The following is a 16,175-nucleotide window of genomic DNA, read 5'->3' on the forward strand; positions in this document are numbered from 1 at the left end:
TGCTACTAGAGTATTACAAAAGTAGAACATAAGTCTTGAGTATGCCCTATTCCTTTAATGCAAATGTTGCATTTTGAGAAAGTTGTTAGACAAAGTGTCCACTTTTGTATGTAAAAGTGGTTGAAATGATTCAGCCTAATATTGGAAATATTTGAAAGTTAGTTAATAAAATGAATGTTATTAGAAACATCCATTTCAAAAGAAGGGAATATGATATGTGGGCCATTTATGAGTGAAGAATTCAAAAGGATATTTTAAGTCATGTAATTTGAAGATAATTAGATTTTTTTTGTGTGTGTGTGTCAGTCCCAGGGCTTGAACTCAGGACCTGGGCACTGTGCTTGAGCTTCTTTTGCTCAGGGCTGGCACTCTACCACTTGAGCCACAGATATGCTTCTAGCTTTTTGGTGGCTAATTGTGGAGATCAGAGCTTTACCGACTTTTCTGGCTGGGCTGGCTTTGAACTGAGATCCTTAGAGCTCAGCCTCCTTGGTAACTAGGATTACCAGATTACTAGCTACCAGCACCCAGTGATATTTAGAAATTTAATTTGTTCTGGAGTATATTTGAGCCATTTCATTTTGGGTAAATTTTAGCAGAATACTGTTACCGGATGGGAGTACTAACTACAACAGCATTGTTATTTGTGACAGCTTTCTTTTATAGGGACATTTTAATTTCTTCAATATACTTTTTTTTTCTTTTTGGTTGATTGTGGGGCTTGAACTCTGGGCCTGGGCACTGTCCCTCAGCGCTTCAGCTCAAGGCTAGTGCTCTACCACTTGAGCCACAGTACCACTTCTGGCTTTTTCTGTTTATGTGGTGCTGAGGAATCAAACCCAGGATCTCATGTATACGAGGCAAGCACTCTACCACTGAGCCACTTTCAGTATACTTTTTAGGTATATTTTGGCATTTCCCTTTGTTATTATGGGATTTCCCAAACAACATACGGCTAAGAAACATGATAGTAAAATATAATACTAAAGCAGCCATCTTACATTTAAATAGTTAAGGTTATCTTCATAAAATGAAAACAGTCCTGAGTATTCCTGCACATTAGTTTTATTATATTGTACTTAAAACCATGAAGTACTGTGAGAGAACATAATAACACATTCATGGTCTTCCCTGTCATTTGGATGAAGATTTCTGGACTCTTGCTGGGGGCACTATGCTGTTGGCATAGTGGTTTAGAGTGGTTTAGAGAGTGGTTTAGAGTGGATTGTATGAGTTTCAATGCCTGCCTAGTCAATTAATAGCTGGGTGTCTTTGGTCAGGTTATTTAAACTGATCATTGTCTCAGTATTCTCACTGTAAATTGGATTATGAGCCTAAAGTTAATAAAGTACTTAGGGTAAAACACACACAGCAGTTAATCTATAAATGTTGCTGCTACTGCACTGTTGACAGTTAACTCATACATCAACACTAAGACATTTTAGTATTTTTAAAAATAACGAACTCTAAGTTGTATTATGAAGTGGTCAGTACTCCTTAAGATTTTTATCCTGTTATATCCTTGGAAGGTAGAGCTGTGATTGTGCTGCTTTCTGGCCAGAGAGAGTTTGCTATGAAAGTCCATTTGGAATCAAACTTAAACGTTCATTCTATTATCTGAGGATACAGATTAAAATGAAAATGAAAATTGAAAATGCTGATTATGCACTAAGCTTTGTATTAATGTCTTTTTGAACATTTTTTTTCCCTTTGGAGATTGAACCTAGTGGCCTTGTGCTTGCTAGGCAAGTGATCTATATCCTAATCCTTCATTAGTCTTGAACAATTTGATGTTATTATATATGCCTTTGCTCTTTTGGTTTTTCAATAAATTCTCCTTATTTTCTATTGAGTTTTTGAGATTAATACAATATGCTAAGTTGGCCTCTAATCTAAACAAACAAAATCATGTTATAAACACAATTTTCTGGCCATTTCAGTGCCTATTATTGATGCTACCTGAAAAATTTCCTTTGAATATCATGTGGCTACTAATTGTCAGTAATTTACTTTAAAGCTCCATCTATGCAAATATTTTTGTGTGGCTTTCCACAGGGACTGGGCTACATATATACCTATTTCTTATAAAGGACATTGGGAAAAGTGTCCAGTCTGTGTAACTGGGTCTTGTAACTTGGCTCTTTCCGACTGTGATTTGGCAGTGAGTCCTCTTGTGGCCCATCTAGATCTGAACTAAAGGGCTTCCATAGTCTTCACACGATCATAAAATTAGTTTTTTTTTTTTTTTAAATATATGATAGTGTATCTCAGTGAATGTGAGCAAGTTGCCAAGTTATAGTGTGGAAAAACACCCAGTAGTTTGTAGTTAATCATGCAACAGAACTGGCTTGATTAAAAAAAAAAAAAAAGAAAAAGAAAAATTCGGGTAAAGATGAAGATACCTTTGTGGTAAAGTGAGGGTGGTTAGAATGTTCACAATCTGCTCATCATTACTAGCTTCTTTTTCCTATTTAGTGTAATGTCATATGCAAAATACCATATTTTCTAGAAGTTACTTTTATTTCTGATTGATGTTCTTGATGAAAATAAAATAAGACTTTTTAATTTTCACCATTTTTTGTGCTGGTCCTGGGGCTTGAGCTCTGGGCAGGGCACTATCCCTGAGCTTTTGTGCTTAAGGCTAGCACTCTACCACTTGAGCCTCAGCTCCACTTCTGGCGTTTTGTTGCTTAATTAGAGATAAAGAGTCTCATGGACTTTTCTGCCTGGGCTGACTTCAAACCACATCTTCAGATCTCAGCCTCCCGAGTAGCTAAGACTGATTAAGGTGTGAGTCATGGGTATCCGGTGAAAATAAGATAGTTTTTGCTGATTTTCCTGAAGGATTTGTGTGCGTGTGCGTGCGTGCGTGCGTGCGTGCGTGCGTGCGTGCGTGCGTGCGTGCGTGTGTGTGTGTGTGTGTGTGTGTGTGTGTATGCCCGTGTGGGAGCATGTGTGTATGCACGCGCGCATGCCTATGCTGATACAAGGGGTTGGAGTTGGGGCCTGGGCACTGTTACTTAGTTTTCTTCTGCTCAATGATAGGACACTACTGCTATGCCACAGCTCCATTTCCAGCTTTTTACTGACTACTTGGAGGTAAAGAGTCTCAGATTCTCCTGTCACCTGGTTTCTAGCCCTGATCTGCAGATCATAGCCTCCTGAACTGAGTAGCTAGGGTTTATATACAAGAGCCACCAGTGCCCAGCTAAGGCTTACTTTCTGATACTATTAGTGAGTCTTTGTAAGTAAATATTTATGAATGCATGCCTAAGGAAGGGAGGTGTAACCTCCTTCTTGGTGAGGTCTCCCTTATTCAAGTTATGTTATTCTTCACAGGTAATAGTGTTTGTGTGTGTGTGTGTGGGGGGGGGGAGGGTGCGGGGTACTTATTCTGGGTCTTGAACTCAGGACCTTGTACTCTTGATTGGCATTTTTCCTCATAGCTGGCACTCTACCACTTGAGCCATGCCTCTAGCTTTGGCTTTTTGCTAGATATTTGGAGATAAGAGTCTCTTAGATTTTGGATTGTCTGCCTGGGTTGGTGTGATCTCAAGCTTCCTTCCTGAGTAGTTAGGATTATAGGTATGAGCCACTGGCATCCATCTTTTGAATTTAAGTTGTTTTTTTTTTTGGCATTTGCTGTTTATAAGAAAGTGTGTTACTCATGTTGAAGTATATTTAGTCTAAAGGAAAAAATTTGTTTGAATTATATTTATATATATACACACACATATAAATAATTTTTTTTTTTTTTTGGTTGGCTGTGGGGCTTGAACTCTGGGCCTGGGCGCTGTCCCTCAGCTCTTCAGCTCAAGGCAAGCGCTCTACCACTTGAGCTACAGCGCCACTTCTACATATAAATAATTTAAGAAATAGACTAGAATATATTTATTGTAGAAAGGATATCTACTTTGGCATCCTTGGACAAACTACAATTCTGATTGTTTCTGAAAGAAATCACATTCACAGTGTCTCCTATTACGTAAACATTTGACATACTGGTTTCATAGAGTATAACAAAACAGGTCTCTTGGTTTGAGTAGCATTTGTCACAGGCAAAGCTTTTTTTTTTTTTTTTTTTTTTTTTTTTTGGTGTTGTTGGTCATGGGGCCTGAACTCTGGGCCTGGGCACTGTCCCTCAGCTCTTTAGCCCAAACCCAGCACTCTACCACTTGAGCCACAGCACCACTTCTGGCTTTTTCTGCTTATGTGGTTCTGAGGAATCAAACTCAGGGCCTCATGCATGCAAGGCAAGTACTCGACCACTGAGCCTTCCCAGCCCACAGGGAAAGCTTTTAAAATCAAAATCCAGAGTCTCCCCAAAAGATTTAAGCATACCTCCACCCTGCATTTCTGAGTAGGCACAAAACATTTAACAAGAAGAAAAAAAGGTTAGATGACTTAAAAATAACTGGATAAGTAATTAGTCCAAATACATAAAGATATTTATTTGATTCCCATTATGGTTGTGACAGGGATGAATACACCTTAAAAGGGTGAGCTCTGATTCAGTATAGTTGCCTACATATTTAAAATTACAGTATTATATGACCATAATGATCTAGTGATGTATCTGAGAATGCTTTAAAAATATTCTTGGGCTGGGTGCCGGGGGCTCATGCCTATCATCCTAGCTACTCAGGAGGCTGAGATCTAAGGATTGCAGTTTAAAGCCAGCCCAGGCAGGAAAGTCTGTGAGACTCTTTATCTCTAAGAAACTCCCAGAAAACTGGAAGTGGCACTGTGGCTGAAGTGGTAGAGCATTTGACTGGAGCTGAAGAGCTTAGGGACAGCACCCAGGCCCAGAGTTCAAGCCCCACAATCCTCCCTGCCCCCCCCCCCCCAAAAGTATTCTTTGAGTATTTTACTCATCTTTTATATTTAGAATTAGCAGTGTTTATTCGTTATTTTTTGACCTTTCATTGTATTAGGGGCTATGAAGAGTACAGAAATGAATCAGACGATTTCTTGCATTAGAAAAGCTAAATGAACCATAACTAAAGGATAAAAAATGGCTGAATGACAGTGGCTTGTTCCTATAATCCTAAGGAAGCTGAGATCTGAGGATCCGCAGTTCGAACCCAGCCTGGGCAGCAAAGTCCAGAGACTCTTACCTCCAGTTAACTACCAGAAAAGCTGGAAGCAGAACTGTGCTCAAGTGGTAGAGCACTAGCCTTGAATTTTAGCTCAGGGAAAGTGCCCAGGCACTAAAAAAAAGGTAGAAAACAATGCCTCTTAAGAGAGGCATTTAGTTTCTTGGGAGTTATATGGAAGGAAACAGAACTTGGAAGAACAGATAATCCTTGAGCAGATCCTAAAGAATGGAGAGAATTTAGATATATGGGCATTTCGACCAAACAGATGTATGTCATTGCACATGAAAGATAAGAGAGTAGAACAAGTTGGACAGTTTTTTGAGAGACTGATTGAAAATACATTTTTGCCTGTTGGGGATGGAACTTTAAATGCTAGGATAGTTTGGATTTAATAGGTAGTTGGAATTATTTAAGGGTTTAAAAATAGGATTACAAGTTCCTGGTAGGTTAAAAACTATGTGGCAATAGCCTTCTATTTGACTTCTGTCCATCATTGTTATTCCAGGATTAGCATCATTCCTGGCACATATCTGTTGATCACACTAATTAGATTAGAGAGTGCATTAGAAGGTAGTGTAAAGATGTTTGATCTAGCACCATTCATTGCATAGCGGGTGTTCCAGTATTCTGGACTACATGTGGAAATGTGACCACATTTGGAAGATTTCCTTGTTTCATGGATTTCTCTTTAATCACATATGGAAAAGTCTGATTTTTTTTTTTTTTTGCAGCTCCTTATTTTTGTCTACAATTTAGTTACTAAGATGGAAATGTGTAGTTTTATTTAAAATTAGTTGAATAAGTAACTTTATTTAGTGTTGTAGATAGTAGCTTGGGCACTAGTAAAAAAAGCATAGGCTGTAATTGTACTGGAGAACAGATGGCTATGTAAGAGTACTATGTATTGGGATACAGTGCTTAGTGATTTTTTTGTTGTTTTTGGTCATGGGGCTTGAATTTTGTCCCTCAGCTCTTCAGCTCAAGGCAAGTGCTCTACCATGTGAGCCACAGGGCCACTTCTGGTTTTCTGGTGGTTTACTGGAGATCAGAGTCTTACGGACTTTCCTGCCTGGGCTAACTTTGAACCACAATCCTAAAATCTCAGCCTCTTGAGTAGCTCAGATTACAGGCATAAGCCACTGATGCCCTGCTCTTAATGATTTGTGTATCAGAATCCTTGTTAACTTGTAGATTCATCATGGGTAGTTGACCTTGGGCTATTACACATAATAAAAACTGCTAGTCCAACAATGAATTTGATATTAGCTAAATGGAAATGATGAGCTATAATATTGTCAATATAGTCTTAAATCAGATGGGCATTAGATGTTTGAAAAGTGCTCTTATAACTTATTATTTTCTGTCTTTGCCTGGCCGAAGATGTTTATAATATCTAAGCCCTTGCTTCTGAAAGGATTTTAATATAAAAAATTAAGATTATGTTAGGCACTGGTAGTTCCTGTAATCCTAGCTACTCAGGAGGCTGAGATCTGAGAATCATGGTTCAAAGCCAGCCCGGGCAGGAAAGTCATGAATCTCTTATCTCCAATTAACCACCAGAAAAGTGGAAGCAGAGATGTGGCTTAAAGTAGTAGAGTGCTAGTCTTGAATAAATAAGCTCAGGGACAGCATCCTGTCCTGAGTCAAGCCCCATGACCAACCAAGAAAAAAATTAAAATTATGTTCTCTGCTATTTTAAATAGGGATTGTGATCTAATCCCTTGAGAAATAGCATGTATGTTGCATCTCAATTATTAGTTGATCAGAATATTTTAAACTTTGTTAATATTACATGTACAAAAATACATGTACAAAATGACTAGCAAGGATCACTATATCATAATAAACTATCACTATGCTATAATCTAATTCCTTTTTCCACATTGTTTTTAATTTGTAGAATTTAAAAAACTTTCCTTACAGTTAAATAAAAATTAATTTTACAGTAACAGTAATCTAGGTTTATTGCTAGTTTGAAAATTAATATATTGAAAATAAGGATCTGGACAATAATTATTAGAAAAGGATTTTATCTTTATTTTTAAAGGATTTTAATTTGGAAAATGGATTTCTAATTTATGGCAAATTTTATTAACATTATAGACAACATAGTCTAATTCAACCTTAAAGGCTGGCTTGGTTCCATTTATAGGAGCTCTTTTTTTGGAGTGATTTCAGCCACCAAATCACCAACAGTAACTTGTTCTAGTCCTTTGTCCTTAATTACCTTTTATACAAAGATCAACCCCCAACTCTTACCATTTGAAATAATTATCTTTACATCATGCCTTCACTTGATCCTTCTAGCCATATCTATTAACTTAGCTCTTAGTAGCTCTCTTATGCATTCTCTCTCCAGTTTCTATTAGCTTTTGGCTAATCACTGCTCTCATCTGCACATTTTCATTCACCTTGTTAACCACACTCTTTGGCTGCCTGGACTTCTTATGTGCTATCCATTATGCTAGGTGCTTGATGATCAGTTTTAGTTAAAAAGTAGTTTTGGATTTATTCTTTCTGAATCTTAATGTGAATTACTCAAGGGAAATACTCAAGATTTCTGCTGGTTTTCCTTATACCTTTTATGTTTGTTCAGTTTGGGTAGGTGCAGCTTTTACCACATTGGTTGCTACTATTTAACCAGTTGAACACTAGGGGGACTGTGGGCTAATCACTGACTTTTTCTTGGGTTGAAATGCTTTCTTTCAATAGTAGAACCACAGCCTTGTTTTTGGCTTTCTAGTTTTCCTAACATTACATATTTGGCTCAAAGTTTTGATGGTCTTCTAAGAATAGTCACCATCATCTTCCCCTTCTCTTCTTGCACATTCTAGGCAAGTTGTTCTACCACCGAGTCATATGCCCAGCCTCAAAAGTGGGAATCTAGAAATTGCTATGTAAATAATAGTTTTCCCTGGAAATCTCTTGAGTAGAGGCCAGTTAAGTTGGATGAAGTAAATAATGAAGCACTAAATAATTCCAGTTCTTATTTTACAGTGACTTAAAATGACTCCATGATTATTTAATGTATTTTATGAAAAGATGAATCATTTGAGTGGTACTAACAGCGAAGTAATCTGCTAGCTGTCATTTTGGAAATGTCACATTACCATTGGAAACATAAATATTAGTGGTTTCTGGGAACAGAAAGAGGTAGAGATTAATCCAGGCTTAAAGAGTGGCCATAGGAGACAGTACCTATGTAATTTTACTCTGGCATGCTAAAACTTAATGTCTCATGTTCCCAACTACCCATGGCTTCATCCAGAGCCCTTGCTCTATCTAATTCATTGCTCTTAACTTTTCTAAATTGTACCTATTACTCAGTTTTTTCTTTTTTGAAAGAAGTTATTTTTTAACCACTTTTTTTAGTTTTACTAGTTTTTGCGTCCTTACTATGTAAAGGGCAAGTTTTTTTTTTTTTTTTTTTTTTTTTTTTGGGTCTGGTCGTGGGGCCTGAACTCTGGGCCTGGGCACTGTCCCTCAGCTCTTCATCTCAAGGCTAGTGCTCTACCACTTCAGCCACAGCACCACTTCCGGCTTTTTTCTTTTTGCTTATGTGGTGCTGAGGAATCGAACCCAGGGCCTCATGCGTGCAAGGCAAGCACTCTACCACTGAGCCACCTTCCCAGCCCCAAGGGCAAGTTTTAAGAGCTCTGTCTGCAAGAGAATTTCTTCAGTCCCTTTTCTTTAGGAGTTCTGGTCTAGAAGAAGTGTTGGTGGCAGGTTGGTAGATATTAAGAAGTAACAATGAAACCAGAAATTATGGCACCAGTAACTACCATTCAAGATCCTTTCCAGTTGAAACAATCCAAAGTAAAAATTTTTAAAGAAACTAGAACATTAAAGTATGTGTAACTTGTGGTTTTCCCTCAGGACTCAAGCTTATGTTTTCTGGTGATGAGTACTTTATATGTTGACAGTTTAAAAAAACCATTAGGATGCAGAAATTTCTTATAGTTGCTGGTAATTCTTATGTAAAATTATTTATTTTACCAAGGCATATACACATATTGTCATTTAGAGAGTATATTACATATGATGACTGATGGTGTGGGGGATTTATTTCCTTATTTTATATTGCATTTTCAGTTAAGTAATTGTTATCCTTTTCTTTCTCTTTTTCCTTTTCCTTTCCTGCTTATTCTCTCCTCCCTCTCCCCCCTTCATCCTCACCTACCTGTCTGCTTAGTTTTGCAGTATATAGCCCAGGTTTGCTTCAAACCTTTCAATTCTTCTGCCTCAGCCTCTCAAATGTTGGCATTATATATGTGTGCTGTCAGCCTAGTTTCATTCCCTGTGGGGGGGAGGAGGAGGGCGTTCATGCTTTACTTTCCGTCCAGAATATTTTAAATTAGTTTTTCTTCTCTTTGTGATCAGAGAAGTTGAATCTCTTTCTGTTATTGAAATGATAAGTATGATGCAAATAACCCCTTAAGAAAGATTCTTAAAAATGTATGTAGGCTGGGAAGGTGGCTCAGTGGTAGAGCACTTGCCTTGCATGCATGAGGCCCTGGGTTCAATTCCTCAGCACCATTTAAGCAAAAAGAAAAAAAGCCGGAAGTGGCGCTGTGGCTGAAGTGTTAGAGCGCTAGCCTTGAGCTGAAGAGCTGAGGGACAGCGCCCAGGCCCAGAGTTCAGGCCCCACGACTGGACACCCCCCCCCCCCAAAAAAAAAGATGTATCTATATATTAGCCTTACTTTATGGAATGATAGTTTATTATTTCTTCAGAGACAAACCATGAATTTTATTTTGAAATATAGTATTGTGAGTTTATGGATTCGGATATGCTGTTTTCAATTTATTGCAGTTATTTCTTTTCTCAGTGATCAAATTACCCAATTTTTGGTGAGTGGAAGACTATTTAAAGTTGGCTTCTTAGTCTTGTTAACATGATTCATTGCTAGCATTGTTGCTTTTTGGTGTGGTATATTTGTAATATTTTATGCTCCCCATCTAGAATCAGCCTTTATTAAGGGGTTTATAATTCCTTTAATTGGGGCATGAGATTTAGAGACTACATTCTGAGCACTGGGATTCTTATTACTGCTAACTTAGTGTCTTAGGGTATTTAACTAAACAGATATATATATATATATATATATATGTTTTTTTTTTTAAAATTTCTTTTGGGTTGATCATGGGGTTTGAACTAAGGTCCTGGGTGCTGATTCTGAACTTTTTCCACTCAAGCCTATCACTCTGCCACTTTGAGCCACAGCACCATTTTTGGTTTTCTGGGGGCTAATTGGAGATAAGAGTCTTTTGGGGCTGGGAAGGTGGCTCAGTGGTAGAGCGCTTGCCTTGCATGCTCGAGGCCCTGGGTTCGATTCCTCAGCACCACATAAGCAAAAAGAAAAAAGCCGGAAGTGGCGCTGTGGCTCAAGTGGTAGAGCGCTAGCCTTGAGCTGAAGAGCTGAGGGACAGCGCCCAGGCCCAGAGTTCAGGCCCCACGACCGGACCCCCCCCCCCCAAAAAAAAAAAAAAAAAAAACGTCTTTCGGACTTTGCTGCCTGGGCTGGCTCTGAACTGTGATCCTTCTGAGTAGCTAGGATTATAGGCGTGAACCACTGGTGGCTGGCAATTTTTTTTTTAATTTAAGATAAAGTATAAGACTGGGGGTGGAGTGCAGTGGTGGAACACTTGCTTGGTATGTTTAAGACCCTGAGTTTGAGCCTCTTCTTCCCCCCAAAGATAGAGTATGTAGTGTTTCATATTGTTATTTGGCAGCTCAGGTTTAGGTGAAGCACATTCATAGACTCTGCAAGTTTGGAGGAATTCAGTTGGAAACACACTGATTTAATATAGTCCCTCTATTCTTGCTGGTGAGGAAACTAAAAGGTACACTGATTTCTGTGCCAAGCAATTATGAAACAAATTTGATAAGCTTTAGCAAAACCCATTGCTCTACTTTCTAGATTCTTAGAATTGAACTGCACTAGAACAGGAGTGCTTTTGTAACATTTCAATATTTCATTTTGCTTTTGCTAGATTTTCTTAAATTTTAAAGATCCTTTTGACTTTGCATTTACTCCCAAGTTTTCATTTGAAGAAACTTTTAGTTTTCCTAGCACATTAAAATTGCCTTATTGAGGAGGTCCTAACAGTCTGTGGGAAGATGCTGACTTGGAAGGACTCTGGTTAGGTGGGGCTGAGAGCAAGGGTTGATGGTTGCTAGGAGATTGAATGTCTTTGTATCACAGCCTTAGGTGGTTTAGAAGTGATAAAGGAAGCTCCTCTTTGAGGGCCTGACTTGTTTAAAGTCAGATAGCTTGTTAGTGCCAGAGTTAGAATTGCATCCTGGTCTCTGATAAGGATGTGCTTTTTCAAATTTTTTCTGGCTTCCTTGTTTTGCCTTTAATGTTGTGTGGATAGCTATATTAGACATAAGATATTTCATCTTGTTTTCAAGACCAATATCCTATAAATTGCTGTTTATCTTTTAAAGTTCTTAAACTCTTTAAAATAATTCTGCTTTGAATTAAGGGTACTCTTATCTGCCAAAATCATTATTGAGCTTCTCTAGTCATTTGTTTTCTTGAAATTGAAATAAAACTTTCTGAACACAGCCTCAGTGAATATGAATTTGAGAGCCATAATAATGATGTTTCTTGCCTCTGCAGATTCTGAATTGATCTGAGTTTGGCAGTGAATTATGTATGTGTTATTTCAGGAATTTTGCACATGTCCTGCTTTAAACCACTGATTATTTTTGTAAAATGCTGTTGTGTGGATTTGGCTCATTCCATTGATGCTGAACTCATCAGATGGCTATATTGTCTTCTAGGAATGTGACTTGCATTGATTAAATGGCATAGGAAGCAACATCTGTTTCATGAAGATAGCTTAGAGTCCTAAAACTTAAAAATTTCAAATTTATGGCTTCAAATATAATAAAATGCATTTATTTTATGCCATGGGAAGTTTGAGTTTTAGGAAAGCTTCTTTTTTTTTTTTTTTTTTTTTTTTTTTTGGGTCCAGTCGTGGGGCCTGAACTCTGGGCCTGGGCACTGTCCCTCAGCTCTTCAGCTCAAGGCTAGCGCTCTACCACTGGAGCCACAGCGCCACTTCCGGCTTTTTTCTTTTTGCATATGTGGTGCTGGGGAATCGAACCCAGGGCCTCAGGCATGCAAGGCAAGCGCTCTACCACTGAACCATCTTCCCAGCTCCAGGAAAGCTTCTTTTAACCTTATTCTTAACATAATAGATTATAATTTTTTTTGGATTGTTCAATTTTTAAAGAAAAGTCACATTAGGAATATTGGAAACTTGGTCTTAGATAAGTGACTTTTAACTTTTAAGGTCATTCATCCATTTAGAAACTGCAGAAAGATTGTTTGCTTACAAGGAAGCCCCTATGCATGGTCTCATAAAACTGTGTGCAGTGGTGGGCATCAGCTCACCTCTGTGCATTTCCCTTAAAAGTCTGCCAGCTCCTCTGTGATGGCCTGGGTATAGTTCCTGAGCTCTTTTGCTCAAGGCCAGTATTCTACCATTTGACTCACAGCCCCATTTCTGGCTTTTGGTGGTTAGTTGGGGATAAAGTGACTCATGGACTTTCCTGCCCCTGCTGGCAATGAACTTTGATTCTCAGATCTCAGCCTTCTACTTGCTAGAATTATGGGCATGAGCCACTGGCACTTGGCCTTGTGCCACTTTTGTGGAAAGTTTCTTGTTGACTTTCTTAAGTAGAAACGGTTGAGATTAGATTTATAAAAATCTATTAAAAACCATTTTGTTCCATTGCATAGAATAAGATTTTTTTCTCTGTGGAATGAATCAGCCATCTCATGTAAATTAATACAGAAGAGAAAGCAGATATGGGAAGGGAAATCACCATGGTGGCCAGTACCAAATCTTTACAACCAAGAGAAGGAAGCCTACCTGATAAGATGGCCTGCTTTTTTGCTTAATGGACCACACAATAGCATCTACTTTGTAGTACCTAGTCAGTGGGTCAAGCTGTGGACATAAATATTATTGCTTTCTGGGCACAGAAAGAAGATAAGAGATTAGGGTTTCAGTAGGAGACTGTAATTTTACTCTGGCATACAAAGATTTAGTGTCTTATGTTCCCAATCATCTATTTCCAAAGTCATTGCTGTAATGAATTGTTCCTATTTTCCTAAAGTGTATCCCTCAGCTTTTAGTGTTCATCATTTCTAACAACCTCAATATGTAAAGTGCAAGTGGTTAGAGCTATGCTACAAGAGCAATTCCTTGAGTACGTTTTCTTGAGGAGTTCTTAGTCTAGAGGAGGTGTTGGTGGCTGGATATAGACACTAAGAAGAGGTAACCATAAAACCAGAAAAGTATGGCAACGGTAACTATTAAACATCATTTGCAGTTGAGACACTGTTCACTGCATCCCTCTTATGCTGATTCTCTGTAAGAAGAGGGAGGCTCAGACTTCTAGTAGTGAGTGTGTAGGCATGATTTTGACAAGACACAAGGATTATCTTCTCTAGGATTGGTGAAAACTCTAAAAGTAGGTGAAACTAGCACCTTTGAAGGTATGTTGGATTTCATTAGGAGAATCAAAAGGAGATGCAGTCTTTAAGTGGGTATGATGACCTAAGAAAGACTTGATTTCTTCTTTTAATCCTTTGACATGTATGGTATATATGGAATACTTGGGTAACGGTAGCATAGAATTTTGTGTCAATAGAAGACCAAAAGGGAGGTCTGGATCAGGTTGTGATATAAGATGGATACACTTCAGTCCTAAGTAGCAACAAAAGATGAAATGCTATACGTTTATTTTCCTTTTATAGTCTGATAATACTTTCTTTTAAAAGCAGTAAAAAATTGTTGGATTCTTGGGAAGGAAAGTGACACATAGCACACAGGTCACGTTTTGGTCATCTGCCAGACTAAATACACACTATTGATGCTTTTTTGTATTGTTAATGAACTTGTGCTTTCATAGGCATTTTATATGGGAATATTCTCATGTAAAAATTTCTTATCAAAGAAATTGATTTTATTTGAACTTGTTAATTTTTTTTTGGCTTTCTATCAAAAAGGATGGATTTCTGGGTGGTAAATGCCAATTTGAAGTGTTATACTGCTTTGATTAAAAAATCATAGTGTGGCTTTCTAATTTTTGTGATTTTACTTAGCGGCTGGTGAGTATAACTGCTTTTGAAGCAGTTGGAGCTCCCTTTTTTGTCCCCGAAGAACTTCTTGTGGATGAAAATAGAGGACCAGTTGAGCTAAACGCCTGAAGAGTGGACAAAGAGAGAAAGCAGCAGGGAGCCCAAGGCTTGGAATCTGCACATGAAGGGAGGAAGCAGGCCATGTTTCTTGCTTGTCAGAGAGGTGCTGCCTGAGCCCTGCTGCCTGACCAGGTGGCCTTTCTCTGTCCATGGGCCATTTCTGCAGTGGAATTGTGTGTGTGCTGCTGTGTTTTTACTCTGTGGCACTCAGTGTAGTTCTGTAGATCTGTGGGCATTGATTTAGACTAAAGTAAGTAGACCATTTATCAGTAGCTAAACTTACACTTTGTCTTATCAGGGACACTGAACTGATGTCATTCTGTCCTAACCATTACACTTCAGACTTAGGTGGTATGTATTTTCAAAGTATTCCTATTGATATGTATTTCCACCAAGATAAAACACTAGAGTGGATGATTAGATAAAAATTATTGTAAAATTTTAAGCCATATTGACAGAAAGCTAAAATAATTGGACTTTTATTATCTCTAAACACATATGGTTTACCGTGAATGTCTCAACCAGTTCAGATCAACCCATTAGATTTTTTTTAAATTTAAATTTAAATTTTTGTTGGTCATGGGGTTTGAACTCTGGGCCTGAGCACTGTCCCTCAGCTCTTCAGCTCAAGGTGAGTGCTCTACCACTTGAGCCATAGTGCCACTTCTGGTTTTCTGCTGGTTTATTGGAGATAAAAGAGTTTCACAGCCTTTCCTGCTGGGGCTGGCTTTGAACCGTGATCCTCAGAGCTCAGCCTCCTGAGTAGCTAGGATGACAGGTGTGAGCCACTGGTGCCTGGCTAACCCATTAGATTTTTAAGCCACACAAATGTAGTTGAACCATCAAAGGGTTAAAAAATTTCATAATGCTGATGCTGTCTTAACCACCACATTATTCCTTTTTGGACCACTTATTTGAAATTTAGAAGGAAAAGCTACTACTTAAGTTTTTTTTGGAGATAATCTTCCTTTGTAGCTCAGGCTGGCTTTGAACTTGGACTTCTGCTGCCTCTAGAGTGTAGGGATTGCATGTATCTACTATGGTGCCTAGCTTGTGGTATGTGTTTTTGTTGAAATAATTTATTATTAGTGGCACTAGGGTTTTTTTTTAAATTAAAAATGTTGTTTTAGTTAACAAGTTTTACTCTTTCCTGGAAGTCCTGTTATTTATTTCTATATGATACTATTCCTTTACTTTGTTACTCTAGTCACACATTTTATTTACCAAAGTTCTGGAAAGAAAATTACCCTTCTGTCAGTACTTTTGAGTTGTGCTGAAGACTGTCCCATTTAGGCCTTTTTTATTCATGGCAGCTTAGTTATTAGCCTTCCGTTTCTGTTTTCTCTGTAGAAATTGCATTGTGTTGTAAGGTAGCACACAGGCTGTACAAAGTTTAGCTCTCTAAGACATGATCATCTGCAAAAACCCTGAAAAGCATACTTAAAAAGTAAATTATAGGAGTAAGGATAGTATTTTCTTTCTTAGGTTACACGTTAGGTGAGCATTTTCCTTTTGCATAATATTTCTTTTACTGTTTATCTGGATAATGTATAATTAAACATGAGGAATTTTGCTCTTTTCTGATAGGTTAATCTCTCTCCCCATTGCCTCTATATTTGTTCCAAGCTGCTATTAAATAGCTAGGAAGTCCTTTATCTGACTGCCATATTATGTTTTACAAAATTCTTTTGACTTCAGTTTCATTATCTTACAGTTTAAGTTTCTCAGTGTAAACTTCATGATGTGATTTTTAATTTTCTTTGCTTATATTTTTGCACTACTAGGGTTTGAACTCACGGTGTTATGCAAGCTAGCCATTTTTTACTTTAGTAGTTTTTCTCGTTGGGTTTTTTGTC

The 16,175-nt window shown here is 38.0% G+C and overlaps 1 protein-coding gene across 3 annotated transcripts in view; it reads left to right on the forward strand.

Annotated features, from left to right (window-relative positions):
* Positions 1-16,175, forward strand: part of Med13l (mediator complex subunit 13L) — a 207,107-nt gene that overhangs the window by 38,314 nt on the left and 152,618 nt on the right. The window lies entirely within an intron of this gene.

Source organism: Dipodomys merriami, unplaced genomic scaffold, assembly GCF_024711535.1.
Source record: "Dipodomys merriami isolate MVZ:Mamm:240054 unplaced genomic scaffold, mDipMer1.0.p SCAF_142, whole genome shotgun sequence".
Taxonomy (NCBI): Eukaryota; Metazoa; Chordata; class Mammalia; order Rodentia; family Heteromyidae; genus Dipodomys; species Dipodomys merriami.